The sequence below is a fragment of the Pezoporus flaviventris genome, unplaced genomic scaffold (genome assembly GCF_033815535.1).
Source record: "Pezoporus flaviventris isolate CSIRO_AGI_PZ_B2104156 unplaced genomic scaffold, CSIRO_AGI_Pfla_v1 ptg000029l, whole genome shotgun sequence".
Taxonomy (NCBI): domain Eukaryota; kingdom Metazoa; phylum Chordata; class Aves; order Psittaciformes; family Psittacidae; genus Pezoporus; species Pezoporus flaviventris.
This window is the reverse complement of record NW_026892577.1, coordinates 8,673,853-8,698,226: the sequence shown is the minus strand read 5'-3', so window position 1 is coordinate 8,698,226 and position 24,374 is coordinate 8,673,853. Positions and strand designations below refer to the sequence as shown.

Here is a 24,374-nt window from a genome sequence, read left to right as displayed (position 1 = left end):
AGAAAATGTTTCCTGGTTCTTTATTGTAACTGTCTGAAATCAGACAAAGATGATGAGCAACTGGAGATTAGCACCTCATGACAATAAATAAGGATCAGCAAATGGAGAGTTAAGTACATGTCTGGACAGCTTCAGAAGCACCTTTTGCGTTTATTTTAGTGTTTCCCTCTTCTCAATCTAAAAAGTAGATGTCAGTTTTGCTTTTCTAAATAAACTATCTTCAAATTTCTAGTCAGGGAGCTTGCATATACGTTGTCAATATATTGCAAAAAAAAAAAATCCTAAATAAATGAATATGCTTGATGGAGAACTCAGTCTTTGGAAACAGTGTACCATATAAAGGAAAGCTTCACAAGCTGAAAGAGGAAAATCAAAGAAGGATTAAATAGATTCACCCAGTTACATTATTCCTTCCACTGGAAGCAGAATTAGTCATCAGCTAATGAGAGCTGACACTGGGGTCTCTAACACTGCACTGTGACCTATTCACTGAATACATTCATGCTATCTGCTAAATATGACAGTATTCCCAGGAAGGTTGTGGGGAAAAGCAAAAAGCTGGAAAAGGACCATGCAGGCTGTGGTTATAATAAATGCACCTGTACACAGGCATTTCCTACCTGGTTGTGAAACCTTAATGTTCTTCATATAAGGAAGTTATATTTTCCCAATTTGATGTGCTAGGTTGGATTAGGGTCTTACCATACCAGCTCATAGAAGAGCCTTTCACTACGTCTAACGATCCCTTATCTGAAGTAACAAAGCACACAAACTGTCAGAGAAAACAGAGGGAAAAACTGGTGGAAAGTGTGGAAAATCATAGAAACTTCCTCCCATTTTAGTGTTTTACCTACAGAGATATACCACCTCCTAAAAGTTTGCATTAGGCCATCACACAAAAATCCCTCAATCCTGTCCAAAAGACAACAATTGCTTTTTCTCCTCCCATAGCCGCATTTCTTCTCTTCTGTTGCTATTTCATCTGATAGTTTGATAGCATATTTTACCTCATCCTGGTTCTCAACTCTCTATTTTATTTCTCCTTGGCCTAGTAACAGCATTGCAAGGGTCACATTTCAGTTTCACCCCATGGAGAAGCAATGCTGATTTGCTTTCCCTCCAGATGTGAAGCAACCCGTTTATGTTTAATATTCACTGCAGTCACACAGCGGCCTGCATTTAACTACATTTTTATGCATTATAAATGCACATACATTTGAAAGAATAAAATTCCCTCTATCCAATATCATTCTAAATGGAGCTGAGGTGAACTCTTGTTTCCCTTAGACAGCTTGACATCTGAAGATCATGTTTAAGCATTTCAGTTTTGAATTGTACTTTTTCACTTCCTAGCTCCTTATGTTGGTGGCTTTCCAAGCACTTCCCAAAATAAGCACAGAGTAACCCTCCAGACAGTGTGCTAAGGAATATAAATATAACTCTTATCAGAGGAGAAAGGTGGCTGAAAAAGAGAATAAGCAAATTTATGAGAGTTCTTGTAGGGATTTGGTGTCAGCTTCTATGGATGCCTGATGCCCTGTTTTCTGAACTACACTGTGCAGTGCATGCTGCTCATAAACAACTGGCTCTGAGCAAAGACCCCAAAATCTGCTTTCCTTCTAGGACTTGGGTGACAATTGGTCAATCTGCTACACACTTACCTCCACCTCTCATCTCCTGGAGCCTTCTCATCACGGGTTTCAGCTTGTCTTTAAGCATCCAGATGTCAATAGGAAGTGTAGGTGACTTTGCTGTGTGGGTGACTGGGTCACCCAAACTTATCAGAGGGCAGGAAGCTCAGGGGTATCTTAAAAGCTCACTCAGGATTCTTTCACAAGGCTGTGGAAGGAGCACCCATAACCCTGCAATCGTTTCCCTCCTTGTCCTAGTTCTCTGTCTTCTTCACTAAAGTGAAATTTTCATGTCTAGAGCAAGCTTCCACCAACCCTCCTCCAACAAGCCTCCCTATATCCATCAAGCAGTAATAATTCATAACCTAACCTGAATGTCAATGTAAGTGTCTAGACTCTAAGGCCCTAAATTACCAGAAGAGCAGGAGATACTGGCTTTGTGTTTGGGGCAAGACACATCTTTTGGCATGAGCCCAAATATTCTGTAGCTCCTGCAGCATTTGCAGCCCCATTGTATATGGAATAATGCTCCTTTTGTCTCCATGCGGCAGAGACAGGGATCATTTATCAAGATTCATACTGCTACAAAACTCTTAACTCAAAAAACCTGACATTTTCCAAAGCAAGGCACATTTCATTAGCCTTCTCAATCTGTGTATTTAGAGACAACTTGCTTCTGAATGGACTTTGCAAGTCTCATTCACAAGTAACAATACATGGAGAATAATGGCAATTACTCTCCACTTAATGAGACAATGATGCTTTACTTAAAAAAAACCTGAACACACAGAACCTCTCTGCCTTCAGGTGCCTGTGGGTAAATACTCTCCAGCACTAGTTGGAAAAGAATTATCGGAGGCAGATGATTTATGGACTGACCCTTTCAGATCTCTAAACCTAAGCAGAATTTTTGTTTGATCAGAAACGAGAGTAGACCCCCTGCTGAGCATCAGATGGCAAAGTGGCATTGACTATTTTCTTTCAGTCCATTTAAAGACAATGCCTCACCATGACATTGTTGGCTTTGATTTTTGAAAATAGAGAGTGTAGAAAAAAATCTCTGAAAACTAGCTGACAACAGCTAGTGCCATAATCTAGCAAGCAAAGGCTGATTAGAAATCAGTGACATGGATTTCAACAAATAAAGCATGACCTAGCTTGCAAAAGAGAAACGAACCACTGAACAAGGTGACTAAGGATATGGTAGATTTACCAGCATATGAAGCCTTGAAATGAATTTGTTTTCAGTTTATGCAATTTACCACATGGCCACATCAACACTTCTCCCCCACATAAGGGAGTGGGAGAGACTGCATAGCCAAAGATAAGACTATCCATTTTGGCAGTGAGCATACATCAGATGAAAGCTTCCTGCACCCTGAACAAGCACAGAATACTTTGTAGTATAAATAAAACTATTACTCTCGAGCAGCCTATTCATTGTGTTTGGAATTCATCCCATACAACTCTGGATGCCTACATCTCAGGTAGTTACTGTAGGCTTCCATGGTAATTGCTGAAGGAAAAATACAGCACAACTCATAAGGCTTGGATGAATCACATCTTGGAAGTGTCTGTTTCTCTCCATTGACTGTAAGGATGTTAAGAGTGGTTTGGAGATGTCTGCTTTATGAGCCTCACACTTTGTGCCTCTCATGAACTATTACCAGATACTGGTGATACTAAAGAAATTCCATGGTTGTTGATGCTTTCCAGGATCCCTGAGGTCATAACTATCCAATTCTTACAAGGTACTTCAGGTACTTTCCTGCAAAACTTCTGCTGAATTCTGTCGTGCTGAAAGGAAGTCAGACAAAGCACTATTTCTGCTGATCTCATTTTGGCCATGACTTCAAGCTAGAGGCAACAATTCAATGCTTTGGGTAGATACACATAAGGACTCTCTTATAGACATGACTGGATCTTGTCCACATTGCTCCTGGGCAGCTCTTTCAATCTGGAGTAGAGCCACCATGGTCTTAATTCATTAGCTTGAAAGCAAGCCCTGCTACAGGAAGGAAATTCGGATTGCATCCAAGCAGCACAATCCATCCTAATTTCTTAAGATGTCAAAGGGGGTTTCCCTGAAATAGATATTATGAGCATATTAAGGATGTGAAGGACAACAATATCTAGTCAGAGAGTATAGAAAATTGGAGTTGCTAAAAAACCAAACCCCAGACATCTTCAATGACCTTAAAAGAGTAAAGCAATCTCTTTCCTGAACACATGGAAAAGAGGTGAGAAAAAATGAAAAAGTAAATGACAGTTATTTCATTTTTTTTTAATCTGTCTAAATGCAATTTCACTATGATATGAATGATAGCAGCATAAGCAGAGATTGTTACTTTAATAGGATTATTGTCAGATGCTGGCTGTATTTGTACTACAGCAATGAATTTGCTGCAGTGTAGATACATTTCCATGTTTGATAAGTTACAAAGACGGTTAAATGCATTTCATTTTAGATATCAGGTTTGCAGCAGTCTCTATTTTTCTCATATTTGAAAGATTATATCTCTGGACACCTTTACCCACAGGGCTGATATCCTGATTATAAGTTCTAAAGGCAGTTTGTTAAAAGTTTTTTACAATGGTGTTGATTTACTAGTATTGACCATGTGTGCATCTAAGTACCTGCCTTGAGGAACCTTTTTTTACTCATCTGGATGGATCCAGAGACTGTGGCCAAATCTCTAAAGTCTTAATTTCTCTGAATTCACTTAAATCCAGTGTTTGGTTGCAGACACAGGCTTTGAGGTAAGTTGGAGGAGGGCTGCAGCAGGACCCTGAGTGTTCCTTACGCCTTAATATAGTTCCAAATGTACCCTTTCATACAGGACAGAGAACCTGTCTGGTGGCTGTGGCTATCCTGCAACACGAAGTTGCAATGCTTAGCAGTGATGTTATGGGGCAAGCACCAGGAAGAAGAGTCAGATGGACTTTTTCCTCAATGCCATCTGTCACAAGAGACCATAGAAGTCATGAGAAACTGAGCCTACAGGTATCCAATGTAAATACCCAGTGTCTTACTCTACACACTGCTCTCAGATTCTTTCACAGCACCTTAGCATGGATATTATCTCCAGTGCTAAAATTCATTTCCCTGAACTGGCAGGCTGCCAATTAATTCTTTGTAGCCTGTATTTAAGCTACAATGATTTACAGTTAAGATGTCTCAGCTAATCATAATGTAATTAATAGTCTGTAATGATTTTATGTCTTGGAGAAGGAAGCATTTCATACCTAGTTTTGGCTACACTGCAGTGATGGACTGTAGGACATCACCTTTTTTTCAAGCTATTGCCTTTTGTTTTGGAAACTGAGAATTTCAGAGCTTGAATGTAAATTTGACATTTTGATACATTGCTTGTTGCTGCAGCATATTCAGCTTTTAGATAGGAAAGGTAAATATAAAGCAGTTGAATCTCCTTTGCTGGCACACTGTGAAATTACCCACTAAGAATGCAGCAGGCAGTATCAAAGATATTAATTCAGCAATTTTGTGTGTGTACCAGAACATGCAAACAAAAGAAACTCACTGTCCTGGGAATAGAGAGCTCTCAATTCTCACCTATTTAATGGACTGCCCTTGTAAACTGGAGGAGCCCAATGACCCCCATTGCCAGGAGTTCTTGAGAGCAAGAGGAGAGGTGATTTGGAAAAGCAAGAGGTGATTTCAGACAGCCACAAAAACTCCATGAGAGGCAGATTGGAACTTCAGATAGCCTGTGGGAGCAGGATGGACTGTAGTCAGCTTTCCCTGGCAGAGCCCAGTGCAGGCAAACCTTTCACAGGAGCTTCACATCTGCAAGACCATCTCTGGTGGATCAGTCATGCCTCTGCTAAAATCTTCAGAGGTTTTCTGCTATAAGCAAAGCTAATTATATCTTGTAATCGCTCACAATCCTGATGCCAAAACCACCTGTGCCTGGTAAGACCACCTGCAATGCCACTGTTACCTCTTCTAAAGAGAGGGTTTGGGGAGGCTCTAGTAGAAGGCACTCTAGGACACTGATAGATCCTGCTAGTGTAGCCAGTCTGATCCTGCTGAGAATGGGACAAGCATCAGAGACATGTCCTGGAGAACTTCATAATATCCTTTACATCATGTAGTGTCCAGGGATGCTTGCCCAGGCTTGGGGCTGGATATGTTAGTAGAATACAATTCTAGACAGCGCTGTAGGCTCTGGCCAGGAAAGTGATTCCTGACAGTTACTGAAAGCTAAGCTCTGGAACTTTTTAGCAAGCTTTGTTTGGAGAGGCAAGCTTAATTGCCATGAATACCTTTCCCTGCTCTTTGATGGTTGCCCTTTGATTTAGGCAACTGTTACAGCTTCCCTACTGGTTAGACTAGAAGGATATCAGATGAAATCTTGCTGCCTCATTAAAAAATGGTAAAGTGATTAAAGACTAAACTCCCCAGAACAACAATTTCTTTTTTTTTTTTATTTTTGAGAGCCAATTGACTGAAAACATGTAAATAATTTTTACATTTGTGTCTGTTAAAAGAAAAATAACTACTCAGATACTTTCTTTTAAAGTAAAGTATTTTTATTTTATTTACTTTTCAAATAAAGTGCGAGTTACGAGTGACAGCTATTAAGAGATGTGGGGGTGTACATATATTTTAAAAACACAGAAAAAAAAAAAAGTATTGAAACAGAGGAGAAATTAACTGTGTGTGTACTAAATTCTTTTATGTTGTCATGCCAAGCCAGTTGAAGCAATTAGGTTTTTCCATCACAAGTCCCATAATACTGATAAGTGAAGGCCCACGAAGAACCCTACAAATAGGTTTCACACTGAAGCTTGCATCGTAGAATCACAGAATAGTTAGGGTTGGAAAGGACCTTAAGATCATCAAGTTCCAACCCCCCTGCCATGGGCAGGGACACCTCACACTAAACCATGTCACCTAAGGCTTCGTCCAACCTGGCCTTGAGCACTGCCAAGGATGGAGCATTCACAGCCTCCCTGGGCAACCTATTCCAGTGCCTCACCACCCTCACAGTAAAGAACTTCTTCCTTATATCCAATCTAAACTTCCCCTGTTTAAGTTTTAACCTGTTACCCCTTGCATCTACAGTTGCAGTCTTCTGTCTTTGCATAAAAGTAATGATTCAGTGATCCTTTCTTTCAAGCTGCAAATTAATGACCATTTTTTCATTTGACACATCTGGAGAGTACCCAATACAGTAGCACTCTGAAAAATCATATAATATTATTCAAAAAGCATTAGGGACAAATGAAGTTCAGTCTGTGAGTCTCTTGGACGCTGAATTTGCCATCTGGGTTGTGGATGGTTTCATTAGGAGGTACACAGGCTCAGATGAGTCACACAGGGCTTTGTAGCTCTATTTGGGACAAATTCAGTCATAACAACAGAGAGAGATCACTTCCTTGAGTCTTTGATTCTCTCTGGCCTGATATGGGAAGGAAAAATATAGTTTGTGCTGTTCAAAGAAATCAAGAAGAAAGGATATGCTCTCTAAGACTTTTTTTAAGGGATTTTCTTTCTACATAAGTCAGGTCTGATCTTGCTGGAGGTCTCACTACTACTTACAACAAAACCCTGACTGTTATATTGGTGACATTTCAATGAACCTGTCTTCATGCAAGTAAGTCATTGGGCAAAGCCAGGAAGGGGACACACAAACCATGTCATGGGGTGACAGTTTGGGTCACTGTCTGTCAAAAGGTGTTTCTTGTTCATTCTGCTGAACTGACCGCACAGGCTGGGGACTCTAATCCTGAGTTCACTGACTTGACTCAGGATTAAACTAAATGGTTATCTGAGTATTTGGTCTGTGAAGAGGTGATGGTATTGAAGAAGGGCTCCAGATGGCAAAGTTAATCACATTATCACCTTGCCTGCAAGTAATACCTGGAATTTTTGTGTTTTAGCCACACCAAACTTATGGAACGATTTAAGTTCAGGAGGATCTTTGATTAAAAATAACAATTAGGAATACTTACAAATGCAAAGGGAATACTTCATATTTTTACAGCAAATATGGCAGAATTATGGACTGTTTCATTATTCCAGCATGAAAAAGTTTAATTAGGAACAATTTAATTAATTACTACAGACCCCAGTTAGTAGTCTGTTAGAGCCAAAAGCTGTGGACTTTTCTCTCAAACACTCAATCTATTCCTGGGTAATATTGTTAAATTTACACTCTAAAAAAAAAACAAACAAGAAAGTTAAGTAATATCTGCCAAGGAAAATTAACCTTTATTTTTTTTTCTCATTTACTGTGAGTAGTTTTCTTCTCCTCTCTATTTCACTGTGATATTTTTTCCTTGTGCACCATTTGTTATGGTTCTTGGGCTCCAAAGTCTGGCAACAGCAGGTGGGATACAGCCCTCTCATTTCTTTAGGGTATCAAGTGCAAGTAGGCATCCAACCCACTCTCTGAACCTGGCAGACTTGTGTCTGCTGAGAACCATTTCCTGACAGAATGTCTTATCTGCTTATCAAATAAAGCAGCTTTTATAACCGGAATAAAACTGAATTATGCCTACTTTCTGTGGAGGGTCATAAACAGAGCTCTTCTCACTCAGGTCACAGTGCTTAACTCTTTAGGGCTGGAGAATAAGAGAAGACCTTAAATTCTGTGGTAGGTCTAACAACCTAGGTTAGGAAGAGGAAGGTGTTGAGCTTGCTCCCAGAGAAGTCAATGGATTTCAAAGACTAAGAAAAAAAAATTATGTAAATAGCCTTCAGCTTCTACCCCTATTCTTAGGCCAGGAGTGTCTATCACTATAATTCACAATTCAGTGTGGTACATAAACTGATCTTCGCCTGTTGTTCAAGCCATCACAAGAGAGAGAGCTGGGATGGTAAAACGGAGCACAGAAATGTGTGCCATCCTCTTACTCCTATGTCATGGAAGGAAACTGAGGATAGATATGTAAGCATGACAGCATCCTAAATATCCTGTGTACCTTCTCTGGAAGTCAGAAGCCTCTTGTCCCTGATTTCAGATGTGAGGAAATGTGGCAGAGGTCTGATGTGAATTTATGCAACTCTGGTACCCACAAAAGGATATTACTGCTTAATCAACTTTGACAACTCTGAAAGTCCCCATCTGGGGCCTACCTAGTATCATCAGTAAATTGCTGTGTTTGCCACTTTGCTCATTAATATCGTCTGCCTGTAGCCTTAGCTAAATCTCACATGTAAGTTCTAAACCTAGTAGTCACTTGAAGCACTGCATAAAATAGCAGAAGTAATCATAGGGACTCATGGGTGCTCCTCTTATTGTAGAGTAGCTCATCAGGAACACCCATGTTAGAAATAGGAGACTTGGGATCAGTTTAGGAGAGAATCTTCTCTAGAAATTCTGTGTCTGTCTACACTTTCCAATTCAGTTTCTTTAAGGGAAATGCTTGAAGAAGAAACAACATGTTTCTAATCATTTGCCAAAGAGGGAGGACTAAAATCACCAAATGCCATCACTTAAAGCAGCAGTGGCAGAAAAAGCAGCTGTACAACCCATGCTTATGACTGCAGTCAGTCCATCCTCTCTGAGGTTTCAGTACAAGTGCTAGCTGCTTGCTTCAAAAAATAAATTGATCTTAGTTTCCAGCTTAAAATATAGAGGGAGTTTTTCTGCCCTAGAGGAAAAAAAGTATAAAAACAGTGCTACAATGTTCACATGCCAACAGTAAAGAACTGATGTTCATTACTTTAAAAATTATTAAATTTTTGTTATTTAGAAGGATCATCCCCCATGGCTTAAGGTTTCCTTGGTGACTTTTCCCAGTACTGGGGGCCCAGCTTGAAACTCTACATAGCAATAAAGTCAGTGATCTAAAACTCCTGATGACTATAAGCCTTAATGAAATATTGGATTTGATGCCAAAATCATGTAAAATATGATGTTTTATACGTCTGCATAATTTGTTAATTTCATAATTAGGTTATCAATAAATCTATCCTGTAATTCTGAAAAACAATCTTAGATAATCACATTATTCACTCAAAAAGAGCATCCCATAATTGTACATAAAAATTATTACTCAAAAGGTTAAGTTTGGTAATAAAATATGAACCATATATTTCTATTCCGCCTCCCCTCATTATAAACCAATTTTCTGTCCTTCCTAGTATTTTTAAATGCTAGTTTCTCCAAAACTCCCTGTACAAATCTCATAGTAAAGTGATTAGTTTTTGAGATAATCCCAAAGACAAAATGTCACTATTAAGAGGATGAAATAACTTTTTGCTTGAAGAAAAATTTCTTTGCTTCTTCCAGCTATTGCCTCAATATTGCAGAAGCATCATGAGCAGCTTGAGAGAAGAGTTAGTAGTCAGGTCTTCTTGCCAAGAGTTCAGCACTTTCTCAAAATCAAGTGATGCCTTAGCACAAACCAGTGAAATTATTCAACTTGGGCCATTATGTAGGGTTTAGACAAAAGGTTGTTCTTAGTTGCATAACTGGAGTTGGAATGGGGTTTTCTGGCTACCAGACTATGTGGCTGAAGTCCTTGAACAAATCTGGTATACCCCACTGTGCTCCTGATATCCACACGGGAAACTTTCTATTCAGGGTGGAGGGCAGGTGAGCCGAAATTGAACTATGATTGCTTGCAGCCCTCCATGCAAATTCCCAGTATCAACAGTGTTAAAATAATACAAACATCATTAGTGACAAAGACAGATTTATTGCCTCCAGCCAGAATATACTTGTTAAGGGAGCCCTGTACAGCTCCATAACTGGATATGAATTCTAATAAAGTTTGTTTAAAAATGTGATGGTATTCCAGAAGAAAATGTGCAAAATTGGCAATTCTGGTTTTAACAAATCTACTCCTTGTAACTCCTCAGAGACCTAAAGGTTTGCTGAGAAAAGCCTTTTATTTTCTTTTTTAAGCGCCTCTTACTAAGAATGCAGCAAATCGGATACTTTCCTTACTCCCACTCCCCAGCACCATGGTTCTACTTAAAGGAAGCAGTTATTTATTAATATCTCTATATACTGTGAAGTTGCCCAAATATGCATGCCTGCAGAAACCCATGTAGCAAATTTATGCAGAGTAATGAGGCATAAACCGTGCTCTAATCCCAAATGAGGAAGGTTGCTCGAGTTCCTTCACCAGAAGGTCATGTTCACTTTGAGATGATGCTGTTGGCGCTCCCACCGGTGCTAGATTTTATTGGAAAGAAACAGAGTGAATCTGTACTGATAGATATCCTGGGAAATCTTCATGGATATACAGTACTTCTGGAAAAGCATGGCTGCTCTGTTACTGAACAATTTAGCCTGGATTAGCTCTTAGATGTAGAAGGAAGTGGCATAAGCAGCAATTATGAAAGAAACATAAGAAAGGCAAGGACAGAACAACACCGAATGCAAATAATGTGCTCTGAGGACAGATGCTTCATTCCCCTCTTTTGAAACAGACTCTCACTCTTTGCCCCAGACATGGATTTTGTAAGACAGAAACCACCACCTGGAGCTGAAAGTAAGAGTGTATTCTTTGATGGGGGATTTTTCAGTAATATTCAAATTAGAGGTAAAGGAGGGGAGGAAAAATGCTCACAGAACATTTAGCAATGAACAGCCAAGTGATAATTTCACCATGCTACCCCTGGTGTTCCTTCATGGGAGTATGGCTGAGCAAAAGCCCTTACACTTCGATGACACCCCGACTCTACAATCGTAGCAGTGAGAACTTCTAGAATTCAGATGTGATTGTGGAAAGCCAAGTACAAGGGACAAGTGGATCAACAGGTTAGCTAAGTAAACAGGTTTGCTTGAGAAGCTTCTGAGGGAATAGGAAATTAAAAAGTGTCTTTAGGCTTTACCAGATGAGAATATGGGTACAGTCTTTGAGATTGGACCACACAGTAACTAAGACATTCTTTCATCTTTCTTTGTACTGTTTTAGAGAGTGTACTTGAAAGAGAGAAAGATGCAAGGCTGCTCATTTGATTTTGTGTCAGGAGAGGTGTGTTTCAGACTTCAGAGATGCTACAGAAGCAATTACAACGGTAAATAAAACTATTATTAAAACCCTGATGTTTTTAAGTGCTATTTGCATGTAATCACTCTTACATAAATGAAGGGAAAGTAAATGTTAGGAGAATAATTTTCTGCTAATCAAGAGTAATAAACTGAGCAGCCTCCTTTCCTTTCCAGTCTTCTCTGACTTTAATGCTGTTTTCCCTCTCATAAGTTTGACAGCAGGAGGAAGCAAAAGGTTAAGCAATGCTGTGATGATGTGTGTGTGAGTGTTGTGGGGGGTGGAAATTCTGGGGTCTAGAGACTGGGTATTTTACCAGCTCTGCTACCGCTCATCTGTTTAGCTGTGCATTTTGAAAGACTCAGATGGGAAGTAACAAGATGCTGAGGACTCCAATACCGGACACATTGCCTTGACCCTGAGAAACACTGTTTCTTTGGAAACTAGACCCTTCTTGAAAACGAATGCTCAAACATGTTTTGAAGGCAGATAGAAAGAGTCTCATTGAGTTTGATGAGGTTCAGATCATCCCTGCTCCCTACCTCTAACAACCTAACCTGCAGACTTTCCCCTTAAAAGTAGAACCATAACCTAGGTACAGAACTGTATAATGGGAAAATGAAACCAACCTCATTTGCATTACCTGATTTTCATTTATTTTTCTAACTGGAAGAGTGAGATTTTTCTCCTTAGGATCCCATATTTAGGATCTGAGTAGGAATTCTATTCTAACGTTACAATGTTTGTATAGAATCTGGCATAATTAAGCAGGAGTGACCATTTGGCTCAACCTTATTGAGTCCCTAGAATGATACATTCTGTGTACAGCAGTGATGAAGGCACAAGATGCTGTCTAACCACAGGCAAAATATTTATGAAGGCTGCTTATTATTCAGTTCTACATTGCACACCTAATCATTTTTGAATGGAAAAGAAAATTCAATTCGCTCAAATCACAATACATTGTTGCTAGTAAAATTGAATATAGCTTCAACAATGAAAAGAGAACTGCCAATAAATCTATGCTGGATGTAAGCAAGGGTGAGGGAAACTTTCACAGCTGTTACACAGTATTTTAAACAAGCAAAGTTTGATTTTGATAATGACTCTACTCTCAGAGCACCTCATCCTTTTTAATTTATTTTGTCATTAACCCATTTGGGAAGAATAATACTGATAATAAAAGAGAAAACAAAGAGATTAAATGTTTCATGAGAGTCTTACAGCACCACCTCTGAACTCCCTCCTCCCTGTTTTTCTCTACCACCCCTACACCTCTGCATTCATGCTGTTTCCAGGCAGGGCTGCACTGTACTCACTCCAGTGCCACTCACATAAGACTAAGTGGGGGTCTGCAACTCAGCGTTAGTGACTAATTTGGGTAATATGATCCCAACCATCCCTCTGCAGAATAGCTGATATATCTGACAACTCTAGCATCACCTAACTATGTGGCTTGCCAAAGGCCACAGAGAGAGTAAAGTCTGGGATCCAAATCCCTGCCTTCCAGCTCCATCTGCTCTTTGTCATCTGTTCCATCCTTTCCTAAGTACTCCACATAGTCCTATTCCTGAGCTTTCCCATGGCACTATAGTTCACCTATTCCTCTTCCCTTCCTCCTCTGTCTTTCATCTGCCTTTTTGCTGCCTTTGATATGTCCCAGAAGCTTCTAAAAAAATCTGTCACATATGTTAGGGTTTGGTCCAGGGCCAGATGCAATAGTGCTGCCGACAGGTTAAAGCAGGGGAAGGAAAGGCTGTGCTGCAATATGACAGCTCCATCCTTACTCCATCCCACAGCCCAGATCAGTGTCAATGAACAGAATGAATGGTGAGGTGACTTTTCTCTTAGATTTCTATGTAAAGCTATTTTATTTCACCTCTTCATTCAGAATTTAGTATGAGCAGAATTTGAAGCAGATGGTGGGACAGCCAGTATATTTGCTGGAAATGTATCACTCAAGAAATTAAACATTTTTCTGCCAATTTATAATGGATAAAAAAATATGGAGAGGTGAGGTTCCAGGGCCCTGATTTTGTAGCTCAGACACGAATCTTGCAGGCTGATTGCATTTAGTGCAAAGTGCTGGAAGGACAAGCAGGGCTGACACTCTACAACCCAATCAGCAATGGGTTTTAAGGGAAGGGGATGTGAGAGGAAGTACATCAGGAAGCTTGTCAGGGGACTCTGATTAAACAAGGTCTCTTTGCACTTTCAGCTATGCTTTGGAGCAGTACGGGCTAATTATCAGGTGATTAGCACTACAAATGGCATTTTGCTTACTGTGTCAGTGAATGCCCATAAATCCTGAATACAATCCAGTTAAAAACAAACTCTCATCATTATTTTACTCACTCTGGAATGGAACAGGGACTGTGAAATAAGTATGCAACCTTCATATGTACTGTCCTCTTAACTGCAGCATTGCAGAAGGGCTGGAAGGGACCACTGGAGGTCATCTAGTCCAACTTCCCTGTTCAAGCATGGTCACCTTGAACACGTTACTCAGGATTATGTCCAGACAGCTCTTGAATATCTGCAGGGAAGGAAAACTCACTGGGCGACCTATACCAATGCTTAGTCAGCCTCACAGTAAAGAAGTTCTTCCTCATGTCTAAGTGAAACTTCCTGTGTTTTCATTTCTGCTCTTTGCGTCTTGTCCTATTGCCTTGCACTATTGCAAAGTCTGGCCCCATCCTCTTGACATCTTCCCTTCAGATGTTTTTTCTACACATTGATCAGATCGTGTCTGAGCCTTCCCTGCTCTCGGCTGAACTGGCCCAGCTCCCTCAGCCTTTCCTCATATGTGAGATGCTGCAGACCCTTAATCATTCTACAGGACCTACGTGTTTCATTCGTACCCTTCCAGAGTCCTTCCCTTGGGAGGACGAGAAGTAGAACTAGGACAACAGATTTGAGTTGTGGGAAGGACTGCGATGGGAGGAGGTGAATCTAATACATTAGGAAATATTTCCTCTGGATGTGGAAGAGGCTTCCATGAATTCTGACTGTTAAGCTATGAAGCTTATGAGAGATGGAGAAGTTTCCATCACTCTTCCCATATGGGTCACAGAGACTTGAATGGTCTTGAATATAACATTTCAGGACAAAAATTTTAGACCACTGAGGAATTCTGCAATTCACCTTCCTGGAATACCTCCTCTTCTTGGTACACTTTTAAATGAACATCAACTTCTTTGAGTTGTACCAGTTTCATTCTGACTTTTTCTTACAAAACAGTGTTTTAAAGTCCAAAGTCCAAGTCTGAGGCACAAAACAGTTTTACTGCTTTGCCTAATGTGACATGGGAAGTTTGTCAGAACTGTACCTAAATCTGTCACCCAGAAGCTTGAGTGCAAGGTTTTTCATCTGCTTCTCCACTTTATTTTCAGCTTTCCATGAATACATTCATCACATAAATTTATGAGGGTTAAAAATACATTTGAAATCCCTGCTGCAGAACATTCCCAAGCAAGGATTTAATGGAAAATATTTACCCTAACTTAAAAACCAAACACACAAACTCCAAATAGACCTTTTTTGCTCAGACTGTTTTGGAGCTACCCATGTTTATTGCTTGCAAGGTTTGGTTCTTTTAAAAATTTCTTTGTCAATCTTGGATCAATGTACAGTTTTTGTTAAATCAAGAAGATGTGACAAAAGGAAGAAAAACAAAGAAGGTGGGAAATGAAGTACAAAATAAATGTCTAAGTGACGAAGCTATCCTCTGACTAGGCAGGATGCTGGGTAGAAGTTTACTAAAGACAGAGTCAGCAGTACTGAACTGTGCAGTCTTACAGAGAAAAGGTCTTTGTACTATTCAAATGATGCTGGCATTTGAAACCTCTACACTGGGGCTGTGTTTCAGAATGTTGTGTCCCCCACGCATCTCAGTTTTATCTTCTCCTCTACCCTAAACCTCAATTTTTTTAAGGTTGCTCAGAGTTTTTAGCAGCAGCCTCCAAGATTGTCAATTTCCACCTCAAACAAGCACTTAAATAAGAAATGGATATAAAAGCTTCTGTAGAAGCAGAGACTGAGCTTCCCAGCTCCAAAGACATTCAAAGGAGGCCATTAAAAAAAAGTGACAGCTATTCAACAAGCTTCCTTTCTCATTCTTGTGGCCACAGCACCTCTTCTTCAAATCCTACCATCTTTATCAAAGTTAAGTTTTCAGGTGTTACTACAGCTTTGAGGCCAAATCCAATTTTCGTGATAAGTCTACACCAGATGCCTGAGTCAGAGAGACCTTCAGCTAAGACAATGCATGTTACTTGGAGAAATAGCATAACTAGATTGTCAAAACGCTGTAATTTTTATGCATGTATTTATGCACATCCTCTCTGGCCTAGATAGGCTGTGGACTGTAACAGGGTGTCTAATAAGATCTCATATCTAAACAGTCTTTTATCTTGCTATCTCTCCTTTATCAGCAATGACTTAATTAAATTATTTTTTCTGCTTAATGCAGCTTCCTCTGGTACAAGAGGACAAGCAGACACAACAATAACAAGACTCAAACTTGAGACAAATTTGGGGTGAATTTCTGAGTTTGTCTAGCCTGTATGATTTTCTGCAAATACTTCAATTCTTATAGGGTTACGGTGCAAGAACAAGGAATGGCTCATAACACACTCACAAGCAACCTCCAGGAAAAGGCTCTGTAGCTGAAGATGGAAACTTCAAGTTCTGGAAGCAAAACAGTAGTGATTATAAACTTTTAATACCGATCTTTGCCTTCTTATTCTGTGCTTGTAAGTTTTTGTCTCCCTGGCTGCACAGCTGGGGCTGCAAAACAACACTGACATATAAGTAATCAATCACTACAGTTATTATTTTAATTATGGCACAGGGCGAGATTCTTTCATTTAACTGAGTTGTTGATAATGTTAAGCTTCAGACTCTTACGTTGACTGCAGAAGGAAAGCAACTTTTACAGCTCTTTCTGGGGGAAAACAGTGAGAAAAGTCACAGACTTTCCAACAGATGGCTTAGGGACCTGCCCAAGAACTGCAAGACATGAGTCATTAGCTCCCCCTCAGCCTGCCTGAATTTGAACTCACATTTTTCCTAAACTGGGCTCGATCACTGGTTTAACAGATATTGAGGCCAGAGAGAAGGAAGCAGCTTTGCTCTTCTTCCTTCTAAAGCTGAATCACTGTGTAGCCAAGGACATACAAGGTGTAGGTCAAGCAAGAGCAATAACCTTTGTGGACTGAAGCTGTTCTGAGTTGTGGCATCTGTATATTTAAGGCACTGCCAAGCTCCCAGCACCCTGGGAATCAAGTAGGGTGTTTAGGCATGTAAAGGATGCTGAGGTACAAAGTGAATAAATAGGTATTCTTTCTGCTGTCTTGGATATTAGTAGGCGGCAGTCATTCTTCAGGCACCATGTACTTCAGTGATGGGACTCCTTGCCATGGAAAACTGGTTATTCAGACCGACCCAGGTTCAAAAGCAACTGTATGAATTCACATGTAGAAATCCTTTGAGAGCTATAGAATATGAAGATTCCTTCTGGCTTAGGGAATGCCTGTGCTGCTGGTAAGTGGAAGGTAGGACTTTCTGGCCAGCAGTATCCAGCATTCACTGTTCTTATTCACAACTAGGAATGGGGATAAAGAAAAGATACTGGGTCTGATGGCCCTGTTTTCTGATCTCTTATGATCATTCTTACATTTTCACATATACCAGCACTAACTCAGGTGATATCTAGGAGTGAAAAATCAATCTCATAGTGAACTTTCTTAGTGTAGAGGCTGGATCTGCAGAAAAGCCCTTGGAACATGCTTTCTAGGCATAAAGCAAACAGGACTATGTGGGTCTCTGCCACAGTGACAAGGTTCCCTCTGTGGGGTGACAGCTCTGAATCCTCTTCTGTCTTCTTTACCAACACCAAGCCCTTCTATCAAGCCTGGTACAGCAGCAGAGCTTTAGGGAGGGTGCTTCTGGGTTTAAATCACTCAACTGAGCTCCCTGTAGCAGAGCCCAAGAAAGCCAGTTGCCACAAACTCCTGTCTTGCTTTCCAAGTCTCTCCCTGTTCCTCGTTAGATTTCCTTGGCACAGGCCTTTTAGCAGGCATGAGGATAAACATTAGATATGCAGCAGCTGTGCTGGCACAGCCAGAAAACACATCAGTGGGAAATCCAGAAGAACAGATGCAACCCAGCAAGCCTGTGTGGACTGCCTGCACAAGCCTCTCCATGCCCAAAGTGATGCCAAGTTCCTCAGCAACATGTAATGGGCATCATGCCCTCCAAACAGATGGGCATGAGCATTGACAAACCAGAGACCACATGCAAGCATTAAACATAGGCTTGTTGTGGGGCAATTGTCCTAGCCAGACAAGTCAAAACAGATGGCCAGACCTGTAGATCTTTGTTTTACACATCTTAATTGCACAGCATATTTACTGACCCTGTTGGAAAAGCTCTGTTTTTTAGGACCTTCACTGTGTGCACAACTGAGGTTTAAAAAGATACGTCAAATGTGTGAGAGAGGAACAACTGCCCTGCGGAAAGAAACAGCTATTTTTTTCTTTGCATTTGGTAGATGATGTTTAAATAGGAGGGAGCTGGACTATAATTAAGCAGATTAAACTCAGGACAGATACATGCAAGATGTCCCAGTGAGAAAACAAAAGCCAGACTCAGTGAAGTGCAGTGAGGAGGAGCTGGCTGTGCAGCCAGGTTGCAGATCAGGCTCTGAGGATCTTTGAAGGCCACAAGATTAATGGAATTCAGTAGCACACTGCTTTTAAAATGGTAGACTGCTTTCCAAAATGGGCTTTTGGCTGCCACCAACGTGAAGCTCAGGGAAGGTGGTCTCTCTGTAGTCAGTAACCTTCACTGGACCCTTTTTTTTTCTGTTGTGAAATTTGCAAGACTTACAATGCAATTATTTGAATGCCCTCATGAGGCCTTGCAGTAGGTTATAATTTAGACATCCTACATTAACAGCTATTTAGACAAAATGGAGAAAGTCCAAAGGAAAGAGGAAACATGACCTATGAGGAAAGGCAATAGGAATGAGGTCTAGTTAATCCAAAAAAGTAAGAGAGGACTATAATAATAGTTCTTTACACTGTCAAATGCTCTTGACAACAAGGGAGAGCGTAACTGTTTTTTAAAGATCACAGGACACAATGTAATCAACTTCACTCATCAGTAGGACATGACAATTAAGGATTTAAAGTGAGGAATTTTGCATGTAAACTTGGATGAGGATTTTAAAACATTAAATTATAAATTACACCAAGTAAAATCACCACCAGGTCTAAAGAGAGGATGTGATTAACAAGCACTGACCAATTCTGACGTTAAGCTAAAAGACAGCAAAGATATGTTTATATCATCACCACAGCGAGTCATGCTGTTTGTGTGGTAAATCAGAACAATCTTTCAAATGAAATTTCAGAAGTCCTTATTTCTGTTTTGGTTTTTTTTCACTTTTTCACAAGTACCTTTTTCCAAAATCTTTCTGGAAGTTCTAAACCTCTACTCAAGTAGAGTTACAGCTGCAGCTCTCCTACGTTGAGGGGCAATGTTATTAGAATAAGATGCTTCTGAAGATGAGTAAAAGAGGAAGCTTTAGTTCTGATATTTCAGGCCTAACATTTTAGTTCTAACACTTTTCCTGCATGTTGATTTCTTTCTTGCTCCAGGGGTTAATGAAGACACTTTTACACAAAAGCATGTTTCACAATTAGCAGGGTGCTGGGTTTCCCACATACATATAATCCAAGGTCCGAGGGGACCTACATGTCTATCTAGTTTCAGAACAGGCAATCTCACTGAGTAATTTTTGCTCTATGCTCCCATTTATTGCTTTTTGTGAATTTCTTCAGTGTACAGTTGCAACTTCCTTGCTTGATATCACATCATTTACTTAGAGAAGGAGACTGGGTAGACATGTCTGTGCCAGTATCAGGCTCATATGTGAAGTGACGGATCTTGAAGACACACAAACATGTAAAGAAACACACACAGACACAGACTGTCCTGAAGATCATCATGTAAAGGAAATATTCTCCTCAGTATATCAGCCACAATGCACCCTCATAGGCCATCTGATCGGATAAATGAAAAACTGAATATTAAAATGTGTCTCTCATTTGATTTTTTTTTTTTTAAGTCCAAGAGCTAATAAGTGTCCACACATTTGTAATATTCTCCTTCAGAAGTTACAAAGCAGGCAAGCTGCTAAATACCAGAACAAATAGCCATGAATGAAATGCTCAGAATTCAAAGCCAAAACCATTTGCTGAAAAGCATAAATAGAACATTATTTCAATTGGTCAGATGCCAAATTAAAAGTAAATAGAGACTTACAAAATAAAATCAGAGCAGAAAATGTTATTAAAAATTAAATTAACAGAAAGTGTATGTGTATATTTTCTTGATTTTGTAATTGCCAGATGTATTTGTGGGCAGGGAGAGTGGTAAATTTAAAAGGCAGGTGATAGGTTTGCATGTCAAAATAGCAGGATGCTCTGGTCAACATCTAATGAAAAGAAAGTAAATAATGTAAAACATGGGTTATTTTCAGATCCTGTTTGCAACAGAACTGAGCTTTCTAACCAAGTGATGTTGTGGAGGATATAAATGGTAATGCAGGGGATTAGATGCAGAGAGGATACCTCCATTTCCATTTCTGAAGCACTGTAAAAATGCATCGTAAAACCTGTCTTTCTGCCCCTCCAGTGACACCTGTCTGGGTGTCACTGAAGGAGCAGTCCTGAACAGTCTGAAGAGCACTCTTGAACAGTCAAGCCCCCTAACCGAGTGTTGGGGTGACTTGGTAAAGCAGATGACCACTATTTGTACAGATGGTCTGGGAAGGCAGCATTGGGTGACAGTCAGCCATCAAGGAGCCTGACCTGCTCCTGGATATCGCCATGCTACCATTTCATGGAGTGGATGATGCCATCAGGTTTCACACCCCATCCTTTGCCCTGGGTAATGAGAAGTGTAGATCATATCAGAGAGACTCATCCATGTGCTGGGGACATGGAAGGGAACACCCTCACCTTTGCTGTCACAGCAGGAGCCACCTCAGGCTGCTGCTGCCCTTGGGTGCTTGCTGTCTTCACCTCAGCTTGTTATCCTATGTGAGAAGAGGGCCACACGTTGTATGGTGTGAACCACGATTCATGGCCAGCTCAACTGACAGCAGGGCCTGGGCTGTAGCCAAACTGAGAAAACAAATGCTGACTTGCAAGCAAAGAGACAGAAAGGTTTTTGGTTTTATTCTCTGTGCCTTAGAAGGGAGGTTTGATTACTACAGGAAGATGGTGATACCTTACCTTTTCCATGTGGCTGGAAGCAGCTCAATTTAAGAGCATGGTTTGATTGATATGGCTTGTCTGCACAGCTTAGATTAACTGGGAGAAAGACAACGTACAGCTAGTGGAGCAGCTGCAGGATTCATAGATGCCCACAGAGCAGAGCACTAATAATGCCTTGTGACTCTATTTAATAGATCCAAAATCTGTGAGGAAGAACAAGCAAAAAGAAAACCACAAATCTCATTTCAGATACATGAGGAAACCCTCTGCATCTCTGCTAATGCCATCTTGTTCTCAACTAAGGTATAATGGGAGATAAACCCTAATTAAAGCAAACAGTACCTTGTGTTTCACAGGCTGTCACTTTCCTTGTTTGCTACAAGAGGAAAGCACTGAGAGATTTCTCATAGAAACAGTTTTAGCCTCCATGCAACATAATACTGACAGAAATACACCCACTAGTACCACTTCTCTCCTTTACAGATGTATTAGCTTTTCTGTTTTCCTTTTAGGATGAACAGGACAAAATCCCTATACTTATTCTGCACATCTTCAATCTACCTCATGTTGTGGAACAAGACTTTCCTCTGCATACACCAAAATGAACTTCAAATTAGCAAAAAGAAAGTAACAAAGGGAGAGACGTTTGCTTTCAATGTGCAGCAGAAGCAGAAGAGAAGATGTTTCTCAGAAGGGTTCAGGAGAGGACCTGCTGGCTAAGGTCAGCTCCTCTCCACAACTGGGAGCTGATTCACCCATAGGCAATTACTAGTTTTTCTCACGGCAGCCTCATGCCCAACTGTCAACCATCAGCCCAGCTTCCACAGGACTCAAAACTCTGAGTAGGCAGTAACTGTTTTATAACCCTCTGCAGGCTCAAGCCCAAGTCACTTGTTCAGTCTGCTTGACCGTAGACCTGTCCTTATACTTACTGGTATGTTTATGGAGACTGATCCTGTCAAAGATCATAATACTAATGAATCTCAGAACCACTCAATGATTTTGATAAGATGTCACCTCCAGGAGCCATGTGAGTTTCATGTGATTAACTCTTTTACAAAGTATAGACTTAATAATTCTCATGGTTTTGGGAAAAAGCTGTAAAAACCGTAAGTGGTCATTGTACCTTAAACACATAAAACTAAAAGACTCATAAAATACTCCATAATTATATAAAAATAAAGTAAATAAAACACCTAAGAGTTTGAGGCACCTTGCTCATAGGTGTCAGTGTTGTTCTGCTACCCACGGAGAGACTGTCTATCAGTGAGACAGGCTGAGCTGGTTCCCCAGGGCTGTGTGTTCAGCAAAGGCCCCAGCAGCATTTGAGCAATTTATCACTTTCCAGGAAGCCAGACAAACTAACACAGCCTGTTTATTTCCTCTTTCTTTCAGTACTCCCACGCTGGTGCCTCTGTAAAGGAAAATATTGATGGATCTGAAATATGTACGACATAGGCTGAGAGTCCATGGCAGTCGTCCTCTAGCAAGCTGTTTCTGGGGCTGTTTCCTTTAGTGACACCATGAATTAGTCTTCATTTCTATCTTATTTTTTCTGGGCATATGAATTTGCCACCTGCTAAGGTGCTGCACAATTACAACCACCAATGGCACAGAGGAAGGAATGGCAAAGTTTGCTCTACAGTAAGATGTTTGCAGAAGACTTCAAGATTCCGTAAATGAATCATTTTCCCACATAAATAAAGAGAGTAATACTTAGGGCTGGCCTGTCAAATGTTTAAAATTTCACCAAAATTCCTGTTGATCCATTTAACTTTCAGAGGGTGTTAGGTGTCATTTCAAAGTGTAACATGATTTGAGATCCCTATTTATGCACTGAATATTTTTGAACCGTATCCTTCATCAAGTTGCCATGAAAGATAGCAAGAGAGCTTCAGTGAAAACTGTGTAAAAGCCTACTCCTTTTTTTCTTGATTTGCAGACAGAACCAGGCTTGGCTGTCTCAGAGGCTGGAGATGGGGAAAGGGAGCCAGTGGGGACCCAATGGCAGCTGGAAGGAGCCCTGTGGAATGGAGAAGTCCTGAGGTGAGGAAGTGATCAGGTGCAGAGTGCCTTGCAACGGCCAAAATGAAGACACTTGAAGGTGCTGACCTTCCTCCCACCCTCCATCCCTTTCGTAAGCATAAATAAAATTGCTTTGCCTCAGTATGAAATACTCACACACTTTGGAATAAGAAGGGATGATTTGCAGCTCAGTTCCCCCTCTTCAACAAAACCTCAAGAGAAAACCCTTCCATCTGATGGCTAATTCCTGCAGACCACTTCAAAACTCACTCGAGGGAGTTTAAACCTCAGTGGTAGAAGCAACAAACACCTTTTGTTTAGGAAAACCAAACTGAGTGTATCTCATTCAGTCCTTTTGTGCTAATATTTTCTCTTAGCAAATAAAGAATATACTCTTTGGAGGATGTGCCTGGCACTGTGCATCATCCAGTGGAGGCCACAGCACAGTCATGTTGCAATTCCCCAGCGTGAAAATGGATCATGGCAGCTGTAATAATGCAAGATTTAATGAAACAACAATGAAAATTGTTTTTTCAATATATGCAGAGATGATTTATTTTAGTAATGACCGAAGGGCAGCAAGGGTTGAAATGTTTGTGTTAACCTGCGTTCTCTGCTGAGCTTTCATTTGGTCAACAAATAAAAACTCAGTGATATAACAGAAATTGTACTCATTTTTTCTTTTTTTTTTCTTTCCAAAATTAACCCTTTTTCACTTTAATGCAAAATTCAACCCAAAATACTTTTATCATTTCCTTTGCCTTCAGAAAGTACATTCCTTTTTGAAAAGAGATGCTCAAATAAGAGCTCCACCTTCAAGGGGTGTTAGATCACAGTTGGTAGCCAAAGATCAGACAATTCCACCTGGCAGTCCCTTTGAAACTCAAGAAGAGATACTTTGACATCCAAAAAGGATGGTTATCCATGTGGTTGCATTTTCTTTTCCTATTGTACCCCTATGTATTTGTCTCTTAGTCTTTGCTCCATCTCACCTCTAAGACCCTAATTAATCAAGACCCTGAATTTGCTCCTTTCCTGGCAAAACCCCTAGGGCTCTGGAAGCCACAAACAACAATTGCTTTAATTTGTATTATTTTCTGTGGTTTTAGCAGCATGTTAATGCATTTTTGAAGCACAAACAAGGAGTTTCTACATAATGAAAGCATGTCTAGCAAAAATTATTTTTAGGGGGGATTTTATTTGTCAATGCGTATTTTGATAAAAATCTGCAAAATAATCCTCCCTCAAAAAACAGATAAAAATAAAATAGTGCTGGGGCTTGATTTTGTGATTTTGCTCTGCCCTGTTTCACAGGTGATTCAGTTCCTGGGCTTTTGTTTTGTCCTCTGCATTTTATGTTCCAGAATAGGATGATTTTCACAAGCCGTCATTCTACGTAGCCTAACCACCCTCTCCAAGAGCAAAAAAATACAGTGTGCTGTAGAGGACATGTAAT

At 40.3% G+C, this 24,374-nt stretch overlaps 1 long non-coding RNA gene across 1 annotated transcript in view; it reads right to left on the bottom strand.

Annotated features, from left to right (window-relative positions):
- The window catches only part of LOC133272432 (uncharacterized), a 51,369-nt gene extending 29,808 nt beyond the window's left edge, over nucleotides 1-21,561 (bottom strand). The window contains exons 1-2 of the long non-coding RNA XR_009744418.1: nucleotides 20,912-21,561; nucleotides 20,636-20,789 (exon numbers count right to left, since the gene is read on the bottom strand). This is a non-coding gene — a long non-coding RNA (uncharacterized LOC133272432). The remainder of the gene's footprint in view (nucleotides 1-20,635; nucleotides 20,790-20,911) is intronic.
- Between the last annotated feature and the right edge of the window lie 2,813 nt (nucleotides 21,562-24,374).